This window comes from Scyliorhinus torazame, chromosome 7 (genome assembly GCF_047496885.1).
Source record: "Scyliorhinus torazame isolate Kashiwa2021f chromosome 7, sScyTor2.1, whole genome shotgun sequence".
NCBI lineage: Eukaryota > Metazoa > Chordata > Chondrichthyes > Carcharhiniformes > Scyliorhinidae > Scyliorhinus > Scyliorhinus torazame.
Window position 1 is genome coordinate 24326594 of NC_092713.1, and position 14210 is coordinate 24340803.

General features: G+C 47.5%; 1 protein-coding gene across 2 annotated transcripts in view; it reads left to right on the forward strand.

The window, feature by feature from the left end:
* LOC140426092 (heparan sulfate 2-O-sulfotransferase 1) overlaps nucleotides 1-14210 on the forward strand; it is a 273815-nt gene that overhangs the window by 229376 nt on the left and 30229 nt on the right. The window lies entirely within an intron of this gene.

Below are 14210 nucleotides of genomic sequence, written 5' to 3' on the forward strand. Positions count from 1 at the left end.
AACACAGAACATAGAACAATACAGCGCAGTACAGGCCCTTCGGCCCACGATGTTGCACCGAAACAAAAGCCATCTAAGCTACACTATGCCATTATCATCCATATGTTTATCCAATAAACTTTTAAATGCCCTCAATGTTGGCGAGTTCACTACTGTAGCAGGTAGGGCATTCCACGGCCTCACTACTCTTTGCGTAAAGAACCTACCTCTGACCTCTGTCCTATATCTATTACCCCTCAGTTTAAAGTTATGTCCCCTCGTGCCAGCCATATCCATCCGCGGGAGAAGGCTCTCACTGTCCACCCTATCCAACCCCCTGATCATTTTGTATGCCTCTATTAAGTCTCCTCTTAACCTTCTTCTCTCCAACGAAAACAACCTCAAGTCCATCAGCCTTTCCTCATAAGATTTTCCCTCCATACCAGGCAACATCCTGGTAAATCTCCTCTGCACCCGCTCCAAAGCTTCCACGTCCTTCCTATAATGTGGTGACCAGAACTGTATGCAATACTCCAAATGCGGCCGTACCAGAGTTCTGTACAGCTGCAACATGACCTCCTGACTCCGGAACTCAATCCCTCTACCAATAAAGGCCAACACTCCATAGGCCTTTATGCAGCAATTACAACAGGTTAACTGTTATCTAATTCCTAACCCCCCTCTCTAACTCTCCCACACCCTCTATATACACACACAGGACAAACAAACAAACACAGAGGAGAAAAGAGAGGTGTAAAATGGATAAGAGTCGATGTTTCAGGTGGTTATCGTCTAGCACACCTTTCTTCAATCTAGGCTTTCAGTTCAACGTTTCTGCTTTCAGTTTGTATATGATTTTCACTGTAGATTCATAGAACATACAGTGCAGAAGGAGGCCATTCGGCCCTTCGAGTCTGCACTGACACACTTAAGCCCTCACTTCCACCCTATCCCCATAACCCAATAACCCCTCCTAACCTTTTTGATCACTAAGGGCAATTTAGCATGGCCAATCCACCTAACCCGCACATCTTTGGACTGTGGGAGGAAACCACGCAGACACGGAGAGAACGTGCAGGCTCCGCACAGATAGTGACCCAGCAGGGAATCAAACCTGGCGCTGTGAAGCCACAGTGCTATCCACTTGTGTTACCGTGCTGCCCCTCACACCCTGAATAGCCCCGCCACCTGCAGGGCCTCACACACCCTGAATGATCCCGCCCCCTGCAGGGCCTCACACATCCTGAATGGTCCGCACTTGCAGCGACACTCACACCACTAGGCCCCTCCGCCGGCAGTGCGGCACTCACTGACTGGCCCCACTCCCTGAAATGCGTCACACTGCATGGCCCCGCCAGACACTGGGTTCTGTGCAGCCTGGGCACAGGACAGTGACCCAGCACCGGGAATCGAACCCGAGACCCCAGCGCTGTGAAACCACTGTGCTAACCACTGCTACTGTATCTGTATTCATTCAGGTCTCTGCAGTTTCAGAAATACAGCAGCTTTGTAGCTTTTCTGGAGAAAATGAGAGAGAGAGAGGCTCCTTTCCTCTGAATATTCATGTACTCACTGTCCTTTCCTTGGTTTTCTGAAAATCGCCTCACTCGGGGAGGATCCAGAATACTGCCTTTTGGCCAAATCATTGGCCACAAGCCAACCAATCGAACCGAGTTCCACCGATCTCGCGGGTGCCAAAAACTATTGAGTTCTGCTGTCTGAAGCCTAGCACAGGGTACTCCTTTGTAACCTTTGAGTTCCCCTCTCCTCTGCTCAAAGATATATATCCATTGAACATCCATGGATCAAAATTATAAAGGCAAAAATAAAGAAAGGGGAAATAAGGGAATCAATAGGAAGGGCCCTTGCACAATTCAAAAGAAAGTAAGGATATCCATCAAATAGTAAAGTAATATTACCTCAATCCCCGAGTATGTGAGATACGCCAGGTTCAGAACAAGTCTGAATTCAATCTGCGAGGATCTAACATAGCTGAATATTTGAGTTTGGGTTGAAATATTTGGAATGAATTTTGACTTTGCATAATTAATGATGACATAGAAGATATTCATTTAATGAATGATAGACCACTCCTAATTAATATTCAAATTTGGTCAAAGGATCACCTATTATAATGAGGGTGTCTGTTCAATTTCAAATAAATATTATTTCGAATTTATTCCTGAAAACTGGACTTTACATAATAGTCATGTTGGTCAATGTTGCTTAGTCAAGGTACAGTGTCAAGTAAGATAATAAAGCCTGAGGCACAGCATTCTTTTATCCAATTTAAGTTTTAATTATCAGAGGAAGCATTGTATGCGTACATGTAGTGTAATAGGGAGAACCATAGTATACCAATTTTTAGTATGTGTATTTCGCATTGAATTCACTTGTTTTGAAGGTGTTAATCTTGCCGTTTTGACTCCTGTTAAAATGTTTTACTGTTGACCTACACATCTGAAAGACAGCACCTCCCAACAGTGCAGCACACTCCCTCTACTCCATTGGAGGGTGCCAGCCTTGAAATTTGTCCTCGGGTCCTGGTACAATGTTCTGAACCGGCGACCTTCCAACTCCAAGGCAAGAATGTTACCAACTGAGCCACAACTGGCAATAAACCTGCAGTGATGCTATTGTTGAAGTAAGGAGAAAGTGCTGTTATAAATTTGGGTCTGAAGCCTTTCCTCCTTGGAATCAGTGGTGTCCATTACTCCCATGAGTGATCTGTGTTGATTCATGTTACCTTGTTTCAGCTTTCTGGATAGCCTGATCCAGAATGTAACAGTAACACCCTCTTAGTACCCATTGTGAGCTGGATGCATGCATTTTGTGGATGCATTTCTTCAATTTCTGTAAATAGATTAAGCAAACACTTGGTAAGAAGGCCATATGCAAGTTGTTCCGCTGCTTTATTTCACAGTGAATGGACATAAATAGTTATAATCAAATTCACTTTGTGTTCAGTTGGTTTAAATTGACATTGCACAATAATGCAAAATAGTGGATGGACTATATTCCCAAACCAAAGAGAAAATGCTGGAAAATCTCAGCAGGTCTGGCAGCATCTGTAGGGAGAGAAAAGAACTAACGTTTCGAGTGAGAATGAAAGATGAGTCATAGCCACAGAAACCCAGGGAAGCGAGGCACTAATAGCTTAAGAAACCGAGGGGAAAGTGCGCTAATGGCAGTCCTCCGAGAGAACAAAATGTGTGAAAGGCCAAACAACCAAGAAACTAACATCAGAGGGTAAACTGTGACAGATGTAGATGTGGTGGAAGGGGGAAGCAAAGGGGAGACAGGGTAAGGAAAGGTGGATAAGATGGGGGGTGGTAAATGTATATAAAGAAAGACAAGAGAGAAAGAAATGATAAAAGAGTTAAAATGAAATGGGATGAAAACAAATGGGTGAAGGTGGGATAGAACTAATCATCAGAAGTTGTTGAATTCGATGTTGAGACTGGAAGGCTGTAGCATGCTTTTATCCAGGGTGGACTATATTTCTCCCCACCAGTGGTTGATTTTTAAAAATTTTACAAAAATCTGTCTCTTTTCTGCATTTTATCCCTCTGGCAGCCATTTGCTGCCTGACTCGCTCACAAATCTCTGCTCTGCTCAACCGACTGTGCCTGTGTTTTATTTCTTGCTTTTTACAGCCAGAAAGGAAAAGCTTGCCAGACGGCTTTCCAAGCACCGAGGATGAGCAACTCCTTAAACAGAGAGAGTCTGAGGTGTTTATTCGACAGTCTTAACTAATTGCTTTGTATTTGCTGCGTGAACACCAAAACCAGTTAATTTGCAAATTAACCATCTAATGACTCAAACCTCATTTTTTTATTTACAAGTATGAATTTTGCTTTTACAGTACAATGAAAGTGACTCAAATTCCACGTCTCTATGAATACGTTATGATTAATCTGAGTGTCTCCCATCCGATCCACCATGTGGCTCTGAAGAACTGTCCAGGCGTGGGGGGATGAGGGGTGAGGCATGGGGAGGATAGGGTGTTGGGCTTGGTCGGGGGGGGGGGGCTGAAGCGTTCCAGGTTTGGGGGGGGGGGGAGGGGGTGCTGACCCGGCAGCTGGAGGTGTTGTATTCTTTTTGTTTTTTGTCTTGTGTTCTCGTTATATTCCTGCCAATTTTTTGGTGCACGCTACCGGTGTTGGTGAGGGGGTGGGGCGTTCTCTCTCCTTCGTCCGCTGGGCCCATGTTCATGTCCTTTTACGGTGGTTTGAGTCACTTCTTAGCACCCTCCGACCCATGTAGGTCTGATGCTCGGGCGTGGGGGGGGGGGGGGGGCGGGTGGTCGGGTGCGTGAGTGCGGTGTTGTTCATTTGCCCCTCGTTTTGGTTTTCGTCCTTGGTGTACAGCTGGTGTCGTCATTTTCTTCCTGCCTGTTTTGTGTTTTCCTTCGGTGGTTGGTGTGGTGGTTTTGTTTATAATGTGCCGGATCTGTTCTGGACTCAACTGTGCTCCTCTTAGAAGGGGTGGAATGGTTTTCTCTCCTCCGCCCGCTGTGCTCCGTGGTGGAACGGCCTTTTCCGGTGGGCTAGGCAGGTGAGCCTTTTCGCTGATGTAGGTCGAGGGGGGCGGGGGTTCTGGGTGCCAAGTGATTGGCATCCTCATTGTATTGTCTTTTGTATTTGATACTGGCAATAAACTAAAATTTACTTTATAAACTAAAATATTTGCAGGTTGTGTTTGCTGCTTGCTCTTACTGATTGCTGCAGATGCCTGGAGGCTGTTGTTGCTGTTTCCTTCCTTTTCTGTAGCCGGAAAGAAGGACATTTTTTTCCAAGATATCTGGGACCTGGACCTGGGCCTTGGGAATGTATGAGTCCAGAAGTCAGTCCAGTTTGAAGCAAGAAGGCTCTGCGGGACCTGGTGGTTGGCATTGATACAAATGGGCTGAGGCACGATAAATTTGGCTGGAGACAAAGTTGAATTCAAACTGAGGCTTTATTAGTATCTGAAGTGTGGCCTCCTACAGCAGCTGACGAAATGGCTGCTAGCTGAAGGCCACGCATATTTATAACCCGGCTCCTGGGCGGAGGTAACATGCAGGGGCCCAGGTGAACCTGTAGTGCAGGTTCTACCGTACAACCCTTAATATAGGAACACAGTGGTTTACCACATTCACCCCCTGTTAAAATTGAGTCCGGCGGGAGTGGTGGATAACTAGATACAATTCGCAATCTTTAATATTTACAGAACAGTGGGGGAAAAAAAATGTCTGATCATCCGAGGGCCGGTCAGAGGTTCAGCCGGTCCGGCGCCTACATCGTCCTCTGGGATCGACGAAGTGGAACCGGCGATGTTGGTGCTGTCGTGGTCGAAGTTGACTCCGGGAGCGTGCCGAAATCCTCTTTATCAACGGGGGTGGGCAGGTGGGAGGACGGATGGTCCTAGGGGGGGTGATAGGTGCGGCGGGGGAGGGTGGGGCCCAGGGCGACAGGGGTGGTGTGGGGGCGACGGGGGTGGTATGGGAGCGGAACCTGCTAGTGCCAGGTCCCTGAGGGAGACTATCCTGGCGGCCGTCGGGGAACGCCTCGTAGGCGTACTGTGGGTTTGCGTGGAGCAGGTGCACCCTTTCCACCAACGGGTCCGCCTTGTGGAGCCGCACATGTTTACGGAGAAGCACGGTTCCCGGAGCTGTGAGCCAAGTTGGGAGTGATACCCCGGATGTGGACTTCCTGGGGAAGGCAAAACGGCGTTCATGAGGTGTACTGTTAGTAGCAGTGCAAAGTAATGAGCGAATGGAATGTAGTGCATCAGGGAGGACATCTTGCCAGCGGGAGGCCGGGAGATTTCTGGAACGTAGGGCCAGCTGGGCGGCCCTCCATACCGTCCCATTCTCCTTTTTTACCTGTCCGTTTCCCTGGGGGTTGTAGCTTGTCGTTCTGCTGGAGGCGATACTCCTGCTGAGCAGGAACTGGCGTATCTCATCACTCATGAATGAGGATCCCCTGTCACTGTGGATGTAGGCGGGGAAGCCGAACAGAGTGAAAATAGAATTAAGGGCATTAATGACGGTGGCAGACGTCATGTCGGGGCATGGGATGGCGAAGGGAAAACGGGAGTATTCATCGATCACACTGAGGAAATACGTGTGTCGGTCGGAGGAGGGGAGGGGGCCTTTGAAATCTACGCTGAGGCGTTCAAAGGGGCGGGAAGCCTTCACCAGGTGCGCGCGGTCCGGCCGGTAGAAGTGCGGTTTGCACTCCGCACAGACCTGGCAGTCCTTGGTGATCGTCCTTACTTCCTCGACGGAATAGGGCAAATTTTGTGCCTTAATGAAGTGGTACAACCGAGTGACCCCTGGGTGACAAAGGCTGTCGTGCAGGGTACGGAGTCGGTCTACCTGTGTGCTGGCACATGTACCTCGGGACAGGGTGTCTGGGGGCTCGTTGAGTTTGCCAGGGCGATACTTAATCTCGTAGTTATAGGTGGAGAGCTCGATTCTCCACCGCAAGATTTTGGCATTTTTGATCTTGCCCCGCTGAGTGTTGTTGAACATGAAGGCTACCAACCGTTGGTCAGCGAGGAGAGTGAATCTCATGCCGGCCAGGTAATGCCTCCAATGTCGCACAGCCTCAACGATAGCCTGGGCCTCCTTTTCGACGGATGAGTGCTGAATTTCGGAGGCATGGAAGGTGCGGTAAAAGAATGCCACTGGATGCCTGCCTGGTTGAGGGTGGCGGCAAGGGCGACGTCCGATGCGTCGCTTTCTACTTGGAAAGGAAGTGTTTCGTCTACAGCGTGCATTGTGGCCTTGGCAATATCAGCTCTGATCCGGGCGAAGGCCTGTTGGGCCTCTGCCGTCAGGGGGAAATGAGTGGACTGTGTGAGTGGGCGGGCCTTGTCCACATAGTTTGGGACCCACTGAGCGTAATACGAGAAGCACCCCAGGCAGTGTTTGAGGGCCTTGGGGCAGTGGGGGAGGGAAGCTCCATGAGGGGGTGCATGCGGGTGGGATCGGGCCCCAGAACTCCGTTCTGGACCACGTAGCCGAGGATGGCTAAGCGGTTTGTACGGAACACACATTTCTCCTTGTTGAATGTGAGGTTGAGGAGAGTGGCGGTGCGGAGAAATTTAGCGAGGTTGGCGTTGTGGTCCTGCTGATCATGGCCGCAGATGGTCACATTGCCTAGGTACGGAAACGTGGCCCGCAAGCCATACCGGTTGACCATTCGGTCCATCTCCCTTTGGAAGACCGAAACCCCATTGGTGACGCCGAAGGGGACCCTAAGGAAGTGATATAGCCGGCCGTCTGCCTCGAAGGCGTGTATGGCCGGTCCGATTTACGGATGGGGAGCTGGTGGTAAGCGGATTTCAGGTCCACCGTTGAGAAGACCCGGTATGGTGCAATCTGGTTAACCATGTCAGATATGCGTGGGAGGGGGTACGCGCCGAGCTGCGTGTACCTGTTGATGGTCTGGCTGTAGTCCACGACCATTCGATTTTTCTCCCTAGACTTAACCACTACCACTTGAGCTCTCCAGGGGCTGTTGCTGGCCTCGATGACTCCCTCCTGAAGCAACAGCTGGACCTCTGACCTGATGAAGGCCTTATCCTGGGTGCTGTACCGTTTGCTCCTGGTGGCGACGGGTTTGCAATCTGGAGTTAGATTGGTAAAGAAGGAAGGAGGATCGACCTTTAGGGTCGCGAGGCCGCGCACAGTGAGGGGTGGTAAGGGTCCGTCGAATTTAAGGGTCAGGCTCTGGAGGTTGCACTGAAAATCCAGGCCAAGGATAAGTGCAGCACAGAGGTTAGGGAGGACGTAGAGGCGAAAACCGTGGAACTCTACGCCTTGGACTGTGAGCGTGACCGTGCAGTACCCCCGGATCTCTACGCGATGGGATCCGGAGGCCAGGGAGATACTTTGAATGGCAGGGTGTACCTTAAGGGAGCAGCGCCTTACCGTATTTGGATGTACAAAGCTCTCTGTGCTCTCGGAGTCCAGTAGGCAGGAGGTCACATGGTCGTTGACTTTCACGCTGGTGGATGCGTTGGTCAGTGTGTGGGGTCTGGACTGGTCGATTACCATGGATGCGAGTCGTGGTTGATCGTGAAGAGGACTCTGTTGAGTCCGGGGATCCAGCAAACCTTTGACTGCTGACTCCCCTGGGTGATCTTGTAGCTGTCATGTGAGAGCACCCTTTAATAAATGCGTGTTTTTTTAATAGAATAACTGTAGTCGGTGTACCTTTAAGAAATGGGTGTTTATTACTGCAGTGATGTCAGAGTGTGGGTGGAGCTGGGCTGTCTGTCAGCCTGTCTGTCTGAGAAAAGCTTGGGTGTGTCTGTTTTTTTGGTTTTGTTTCAGTGTTGGAGCTGCAGCCAGCCAAATAAAGTGTAATGTTGTTCTCTGCCAAGTAAAGACTATGTCTTGATCATTTGGTGAATTTAGAGTTATAACTATTCTCAGTAGTGAATTTAAACCTGATTTGCTTCTGTTGAAAGATTTTTTTAAAAGTCTTATGGATGTTAAAATGAAAGCGTAAAGGTTTTACTTAGTGTTGTATTCTTTGGGGGTTGTATTTGAATTAATGGTTGCTAAGATGTTCACTGTATGTTTTAAAAAGGTTAACTTGAGTTTATAGAATAAGCATTGTTTTGCTTTAAAAAATACTTTTCCATTTCTGCTGTACCACACCTGTAGAGTGGGCCGTGGGCTCCCCATACCACAATCTATTAAAAGTTGTGGGTCAGGTGAACTCCATGATACAGCACGGTAGCATTGTGGATAGCACAATTGCTTCACAGCTCCAGGGTCCCAGGTTCGATTCCGGCTTGGGTCACTGTCTGTGCGGAGTCTGCACACCCTCCCCGTGTGCGTGTGGGTTTCCTCCGGATGCTCCGGTTTCCTCCCACAGTCCAAAGATGTGCAGGTTAGGTGGATTGGCCATGATAAATTGCCTTTAGTGTCCAAAATTGCCCTTAGTGTTGGGTTGGGTTACTGGGTTATGGGGATAGGGTGGAGGTGTTGACCTTGGGTAGGGTGCTCTTTCCAAGAGCCGGTGCAGACTCGATGGGCCGAATGGCCTCCTTCTGCACTGTAAATTCTATGATACACTTTGGGTTTCTCTAAACCCTGGCCCATAACAGCTATCTAATATGCATCAGCAACTGTGTGGTGCTCACCAGATTGTGCCCCAGAAGCCTGTGGACTCATGTTGCCCACTGAGGTGTATGTCTCTGCGCTGATGGAAGAAGGGGGTGATAGCTTTATGGTGATCTCCTCTGAGCTCTGTTTCGATGTATTCTCTTGAGTGGCAGGGGACTGAATCCGGCTATCCCGGCCCCAACAGATGGAGATCCTGCAAGAGAACGTGCTTGTGATCAGTGAGAGGGAAGGATCATTTTGTCTGATATGAACAACTCGCTTAAGGCAGGTCATCTGGGTGAAGGGCAGGGGATCCTCACCTCTGCGGTGCAGGCCAACCTCTCTGTCAGTGACTACTCTCTCCTCGGTCAACCCCGTGACTATGAAAATAGATTGTCAGTTAACATAAAAGAGAGCCCAGTGATCTTCTGCCGGCATGTATATAGTTAGCGGGTGGCAAGAAGCACACTACGTGCTATAAGGGGCAAATGTGCACATGGCGCTTTGATTTTTTTTTGAAATTTAGAGTGCTCAATTCATTTTTTCCAATTAGCGGCAATTTAGCGTGGCCAATCCACCTACCTGCACATCTTTTGGGTTGTGGGGGCAAAACCCACGCGAACATGGGGAAAATGTGCAAACTCTACACGGACAGTGACCCAGAGACGGGTGCACCACCATGCTGCCCAGCAGAGCACTTTGATGAGTAATCTGTATTAGTGTTTACTATGGAAGAGAATGTTGACAAAGTAGCAGGAGAAGCAGAAATGGTAGGGGTAACACTTGAGGTAAAAATTGATAAAAGGATAGACTGAGAGTGGATTACTCACCCAGGCTAGGTGACTTGCATCCCAAATTACTAAAGGAAGTGTGATGGAGAAAGTGGAACGGATTGCCCATCGTTCCCATCTTCCTGAGATAGACGATTGGAGAATGATGAATGTGGCACTTATTGAAAAAAGGGTGCCAAGACATTCCAGTAATCACTGATCAGCTTACATCAGTGATAGGTAAGGCATTGGAACCAATAATCAGGCAACAAGTCAACAAGCACTTGAGAGGTTTTGAGTTATTCAGGAGAGACTGCACATGTTAAAAGCAGGTAGTGGTCACCCAGTTTAATTTTTTGATGAAGTAACAGCAAATGTTGATGAAAAGAAAGCAATAGATATTGTCAATATGGATGTTAAGAAAGACTTTGTCAAAGTATCACATAAATGTTGGTTAGCTAAAATGGAGGTTCATGGAATAAGGTTGGTCAATGTCAACCTGGATTTTTTTTCAATGGTTCAGGGTTGAAAAAACAGCAAGTTGTGGTAAATGGTTATTTTGAGTGGCAGGCAGCATTGTTCTCCAAGGCTCACTGCTTGAACCGTTGTTTTTTCTTTATATTCCATTATCCAAGTTAATTCTATACAGAGTTAAATTTCAAAGAGAGAGAGAGGATTTCAGCAGGGGGAAGAGAAGAGTGAACAGGTACGTCAGGGCCTGGTGAGTGAGCTGGGAGTAAAGAGTCTCGTGTGTGGTGTGTGTGTGTATATACATATATATGCCAAGAGAGAATATCAAACCAAGCTAGAGTCACAGACAGACTCTCGGCGGTTGTGGCAAGGACTAAACAACATAACGGGCTACAAAGCGAAGCCGAACAGTATCTCTGGCAGCAGCGCAGTCCTCCCTGATGAACTCAATGCATTCTATGCTCGGTTCGAGCAGGTAAGCAACAATCCGCTGGCGAGTGCCCCAGCAGTCCATAATTCACCCATACCCACCATCACAGCTTCCGAAGTCAGATTGGCCTTCCTGAAAGTGAACCCTCTGAAGGCGACAGGCCCAGACGGGATCCCTGGTCGTGCACTCAGAGCCTGCGCGGACCAGCTGGCAGAAGTATTCACGGACATCTTTAACCTGTCCCTACTCCACTCCGAGGTCCCCACCTGCTTCAGGAAGACCACCATCATACCGGTTCCAAAGAAGAACCAGGCAACGTGTCTCAATGACTACCGACCAGTGGCCCTGACTTCAGTCGTAATGAAGTGCTTCAAGAGATTGATCATGAAGCGCATCACCTCCATACTCCCAGAACGCCTTGATCCACTGCAATTCGCATACCGCTGCAACCGGTCCACATCAGACACCATTTCCCTGGCCCTACACTCATCCCTAGAGCATCTCGAAAACAAGGACTCCTACATTAGATTCCTATTTATTGACTACAGCTCCGCCTTCAACACCATAATCCCAGCCAAGCTCATATCAAAGCTCCAAAACCTAGAACTTGCCTCCTCACACTGCAACTGGATCCTCGATTTTCTGACCAACAGACCACAATCCGTAAGAATGAACAACAACACCTCCTCCACAATAGTCCTCAACACCGGCGCCCCGCAAGGCTGTGTACTTAGCCCCTTACTTTTCTCCCTGTACACACACGACTGCGTGGCAAAACTTGGTTCCAATTCCATCTACAAGTTTGCTGACGATACGACCATAGTGGGCCGGATCTCGAATAACGATGAGTCCAAATACAGGAGGGAGATAGAGAACCTAGTGGAGTGGTGTAGCGACAACAATCTCTCCCTCAATGCTAGCAAAACTAAAGAGCTGGTAATTGACTTCAGGAAGCAAAGTACTGTACACACCCCTGTCAGCATCAACGGGGCCGAGGTGGAGATGGTTAGCAGTTTCAAATTCCTAGGGGTGCACATCTCCCAAAATCTGTCCTGGTCCACCCACGTCGACGCTACCACCAAGAAAGCACAACAGCGCCTCAGGAAACTAAGGAAATTCGGCATGTCCACATTGACTCCTACCAACTTTTACAGATGCACCATAGAAAACATCCTATCAGGCTGCATCACAGCCTGGTATGGCAACTGCTCGGCCCAGGACCGCAAGAAACTTCAGAGAGTCGTGAACACCGCCCAGTCCATCACACAAACCTGCCTCCCATCCATTGACTCCATCTACACCTCCCGCTGCCTGGGGAAAGCGGGCAGTATAATCAAAGATCTCTCCCACCCGACTTACTCACTTTTCCAACTTCTTCCATCGGGCAGGAGATACAGAAGTCTGAAAACACGCACGAACAGACTCAAAAACAGCTTCTTGAAAAATGAAATGAAATAAATCGCTTTTTGTCACAAGTAGGCTTCAATTAAGTTACTGTGAAAAACCCCTAGTCGCCACATTCCGACGCCTGTTCGGGGAGGCTTGTACGGGAATTGAACCGTGCTGCTGGCCTGCTTGGTCTGCTTTAAAAGCCAGCGATTTAGCCCAGTGTGCTAAACCAGCCCCTACTTCCCCACTGTCACCAGACTCCTAAATGACCCTCTTATGGACTGACTTCATTAACACTACACCCTGTATGCTTCATCCGATGCCAGTGCTTATGTAGTTACTTTGTATAGGTTGTGTTGCCCTATTATGTATTTTCTTTTATTCCCTTTTCTTCTCATGTACTTAATGATCTGTTGAGCTGCTCGCAGAAAAATACTTTTCACTGTACCTCGGTACACGTGACAATAAACAAATCCAATACAATACAATACACAAATACATGCTCCTACCCACTCTCTCAGTGGGTTAGGGTGAGAGAGTAACCACCCTAAGACTGGGAGTTTACCGGACACAAACACACTGCCCTCTTACACTTTTATAAATTACACTTTTAAAAAAAATTATTGCTTTTACATTGTTTTATGTTTGCTCATCAAGTTGTTCCTTTTCTTGATACTCAATTTTTTTTTCATTTGTGTATCTTTCCGACATCTGTTCACCAACCCTTAATTGAGAAAAAATAGAAATGTGGCCCTCCACACACAAAGACTGAACAAGCTTGAAGTAGACAATAAAAGCTGATGTACAAGGACTACGAGACACAGATGTAAAGTTTAGGGCAGGAGATGCAGGGGACGGTTTGAGGAAGAACTTTGTTACATAGTGCATGGTAATGACCTGGAACTGGCTGCCTATAGCGTGCTGGGAAACAATCAATGATTTTAAAAGGAAGTTAGCTGCGCATTAGGTGTGCAGGTTCGATTAGTGGGATAGGGTGGGGTGGGCTGGGGAGTTGGCCAAAGTTCTTTCGAAGAGTTGGTGCAAACTCAATGGGCTGAATGGCCTCTGTCTACACCATAGGATTCTATGATTTGAGGGAAATAGACTTTCAGGACTATGGAATGGAGCAGAGATTGACTCGGGTCGAAGGGATTGACCAGATTGCTCAGTCGGCAGCACGAGAGAAAGACCAAATGTTTTCCACCTTTGCCATATTGATTCTGAAATGCTTTTGAGGTACCAAGCACCATATCCCATTGTTCAAAATGGTGAGAGAATGCACCAGATCCCTCACTGAGTCAATCAACACCACCTTATCAGCTGTAAACAAAAAACAGCTTTTTCAGCAATGTCTAAAGCAGACTCCAAAACCATCCGTTAAAACGCTATCCAACAAATCCTTGATAATGGGATGTGTGATGGTTAATAACCTTGGCTCATTCAATTTTCAAGAGGGATAGGTTTAATAAGTATCTCATCTATCCTTGATTGCCAGATAAATTACAAGATTTGGCTATGTCTCTCACAGCTGCTTCATGAAAGTCACCTCAGGCACTTGGTCGGAAGACTTGCAGAAAGTTATGAAAGCAATATAAATGTCAATGCGACATTAATCTTAAACCTTTAAGGCTCCTAGAACTAGGTTTAAATAGTACAACAATATATTAGTGCAAGCCTCTATTTTAATACCTTCAATCTAAAATCCCTTGGCTGTCAAACATATTGCATTGACAGCAGATGTGGAAAATCAACTAAGAGAGTATGTATCTTGTAATAAAATATTAGTCCCCTTTTGTGGCATTGCTGTTTGTGGAATTGGGGATGCACTGTTGTATAATGACAAGAATTAGACAATGTAGCACAGAATTTAGTCCCCAAAAAAGTCTCTTCTATTGACTGTCTTCAGTTATTAATGTCTCCCTCTCTGCCTTTATTTGCATTTCATTTTTTTGTTTCCTCTCATGATGTTGTCACGCTGTATTTTCAATGTTTTTTGGATTTCAACAATCCCCTTTTTCTCAAGTTGCTCCTTCTGCCTGTATGGCTTTTATAGGAGGCCATTCAC